Source organism: Silene latifolia, chromosome 9 (genome assembly GCF_048544455.1).
Source record: "Silene latifolia isolate original U9 population chromosome 9, ASM4854445v1, whole genome shotgun sequence".
Classification (NCBI taxonomy): Eukaryota; Viridiplantae; Streptophyta; class Magnoliopsida; order Caryophyllales; family Caryophyllaceae; genus Silene; species Silene latifolia.
Window position 1 is genome coordinate 202,357,015 of NC_133534.1, and position 3,700 is coordinate 202,360,714.

At 41.0% G+C, this 3,700-nt stretch overlaps 1 non-coding gene across 1 annotated transcript; it reads left to right on the forward strand.

The window, feature by feature from the left end:
- Nucleotides 1-3,241: 3,241 nt before the first annotated feature.
- LOC141603188 (small nucleolar RNA R71) lies at nt 3,242-3,348 on the forward strand. Its single transcript, XR_012525080.1, has one exon. It is a non-coding gene; the product is annotated as a small nucleolar RNA R71 (small nucleolar RNA).
- The last annotated feature ends 352 nt before the right edge of the window (nt 3,349-3,700 follow it).

Here is a 3,700-nt window from a genome sequence, read left to right on the forward strand (position 1 = left end):
TGTTGAGAGTGTCTTTGCCGTAGGTACCTTTGTTGATCCTTTTGTTCTTACCATTGATGAAAATACCAAGAAAAGAGAGAAAATCTTCAATTTCCAAGTATACCCAAATCGATTTTAAGATGAAAGGCTTTGCCTTTATAATTTCAAAAATCGACTCAAAGGTTGAAGATTTTGGTGCTTGGTTTGATTTTTGTTGGAAGAGGAGTGATTAATTGTTGTTAAAAGGAAGTTTGGATTTGATTTTGTTGAATTTGGTTGAGGAAATCTTGTTTTGGTGATGGAGAGGATGAGGGTTTTGAATTTTGGGGTTTATGGGCAGTGTTTTGAATGAATGAATGAAGAAATGAATGTGGGAGGGGGTATTTAAAATACCCGAAAAATTTGAAACAGCAGGGGAAGACAGGCGTCTTTCCTTCGGGACGCTCGGATTCTGCCTCTTTTTGGTTCAGAATTCTCGCCTAAAGACGGGCGTATTTCAGCAAAGACGCTCAGATTCTTTGATTGTAGGACGGGCGTCTTCTTCTGAAGACGGGCGGATTCTCAGACAGTGAGCTTTCTTGTTTTTCACAGCCAAAAAGATGGGCGTCTTTCCTTCCAAGATGGGCGGATATCTGAAGACGAGCGTCTTCTCTACCAGGACGCTCGGATTCTTCGACAGTCCCAAAATTTCAAATTCTCAGTTAAAAATGGACGGGCGGATTCAGGCAAAGACGGCCGGATTGCCTAAAGACGGGCGGATTTTCCCTGGAGACGCTCGGATTCTCCCTGTTTTACCCGGATTCAGTTCCATCTGTGCACTTGCATATCCCTTGTCATTTTTCATTCTTCAAATCCCGTGTTTTTCATTGTAGGGGCACTACTAAGGCATGAATAGCCTAGGCAATTGCTATCCCCACACTAAGCTAAAGCACTACACATCAACTAAATCATTAGTCCCTCCCTCACTTCTCTCAAAAATGATAATTATCTTGATCAAAGCATAAAAATCCAAAAATGACAAAAATGCAATGTAAGAATTAAAATGCGAGTTAGGGAGTTAGAAATATTTACAAATGGTGGTTTAGGGAGGACTCCACCAAACTCTCATCCTTAGTGAGATGTCATGGGGGCATGTCTAAGGTGTTGTTGATGTTGCTCAACACATTGAAGAAGTAGTCAAAAGCTTGTTCATTATCATGATAAAGATCTTCAATAGATCTTTGCCCTTGTTGTGCTTCATGTCGGTCTTTATCGATAGCATTACCAATATAGGGATTTAAAATCCCTTCAAACTCATCGTCCCAAAGACCACAAACTTCATCTACTTTATCACTAAAGATCTCTTGAGTTGATGGAGACAACTCTCCCAGTTTCTTGTCTTGGCCAATGAGGCCATCCTCTTCATTGCTTGACTTTGGTGAGCTTTTCATGCTCTCCTTGTTACAATTCACTTGCTCTTTGAATGGGGCATCATCAATTTTCTTCTTCCATTAGAATTCCGACTTCTTCCTATCATCCTTCCGGCTATAATGATCAACCATAAAGCATGGTTCATGCAAACGGGGAGCTCTCATGGTCTTGTCAATATTGAAAGTTATGCTCTCATCTCCCACTTCTAGAGTGAGCTCTCCATGCTTCACATCAATCACCGCACCCGCGGTGCGTAAGAAAGGTCTTCCTAGAATGATTGGAATGTTGGAGTCTTCTTCCATGTCAACAATGACAAAGTCCACCGGGATGAAAAATTTCCCAACTCTTACGGGAACATCTTCTCATATCCCTAATGGTGTCTTCGACGATCTATAGGCCATTTGGAGTGTGATATTGGTGCAGTGTGATATTGGTGTATTTAAGCTCTCCCATCCCCAACCTTTTACTCACCGAGTATGGCATAACACTCACACTAGCCCCTAGATCACATAAGGCTTTGTTGATCGTGGTGTCGCCAATGGTACACGGTATTGAGAAGCTTCCCGGATCTTTGAGTTTTGGAGGTGAACTCCCTTGAAGTATTGCACTACTCACCTTAGTGCAGGCGATAGTCTCAAGCTTCCGGATTGACTTCTTCTTTGTGAGGATGTCTTTCATGTATTTTGCATAGGCCGGCACGTGATTGATTAATTCCGTGAAAGGAATCGAGACTTCCAAATTCTTCACAATTTCCATAAATTTCCCAAGTTGGTCATCAAATTTGGGCTTGGCTTGACGACTTGGAAAAGGAAGTCTAATCACAATGGGCTCCTTCTCCTTGACCTTGTCTTCATTTTTATTTGAAATTTCTTCTTTTGATGGTTCTCCATCCTTGGAGTTTTGCACAATTTCTTCTTTGTCACGAGCTTCCACAACTTCATCCTCAACTTGCTTCTTCGGTGCTTCATACCTTGTACCACTTCTCAAGTGAATGGCACTAACCGTTTCATGTCTTGGGGGATTACTTTGAGGTGGTAATTGCCCCTTTTGTCTTTGTGAGCTTGAAGATGCTAGTTGAGTCAATTGGGTTTCCAACATTTTGGTGTGAGCTAGGATGTTGTTGATGGTGATTTCCTTTGCTTGACTATCTTTTTGCATTTGAGTGAAAAACTTTTGTTGATTCTTTTGCATTTGGAGGACCACGTTTTGAACATCAAAACCTTGGTCATTTTGTTGATTGTATGGAGTTTGATTTTGGTAACCTTGGTTTTGGTTGTAAAAGGGTCTTTGATTTTGGTTTCTCATGGGAGGTGGGGTGTATGTTGGTTGAGAGTTTTGAACATTTTGGCTTTTGTATGAGAGATTTGGATAGAATTTGGTGTTTTCATTGTAATAGTTTGAATAAGGGGTACCACTCTTGTATGCTTGGAAAGCATTCACTTGTTCATTTGTTCCCCTACATTCACTTTGGTCATGTCCCAAAGTTCCACAATTCTCACATATCCCACTTGGGATTGATGAAGATGTCATCATGGCATTAACATGATGCTTTGGTGATTTTGAGGCTTCTTCAAGTCTAGCCATAGCTTTTTCAAACTTCAAATTGATGGTATCAATGTGAGCACTAAGTTGAGCACCCAATTGAATAATGGAGTCCACTTCATGCTTTCCTCCTCTAGTAGCCTTGCGAGGTATACTATATTGTGAGTTATGGACCGCCATTTCCTCAATTTTGTTCCAAGTTTGATTGTCATCAACTTCGGTGAACGTTCCATTTGATCCCATGTTGAGAATGTTCCTTGAATCTTCATAAAGACCGTTCCAAAATTGTTGTACCAAGAACCACTCACTAAGTCCATGGTGAGGACATGAGCAACAAATTCCTTTGAATCGTTCCCAAGCTTCATACAAATATTCTTCATCTCTTTGCTTAAAGCCCGTAATTTGAGCTCTTAGCATGTTAGTCTTTTCCGGTGGATAGAACTTTTTGTAGAAAGCTAGAGCCAACTTCTTCCAAGAATCAATTCCGAGAGTAGCCTTATCAAGGCCTTTCAACCATTGTTTCGCGGTGCCAATTAGAGAAAAAGGAAATAAGACCCATCGAATTTGGTCTTGAGTTACACCGGTTTGAGAAATTGCATCACAATAGTCACAAAAAGTCTCCATATGAGAATGAGGGTCTTCACTAGGCATCCCCCCAAATTGGCTTCTTTCGACTAATTGGATAAATGCGGATTTGGCAATAAAATTTCCGGTTAAGTGTTGTGGTGTGGGAGTACCATTGGGTAAGTTCTCCTCGGTGGGTACGGAA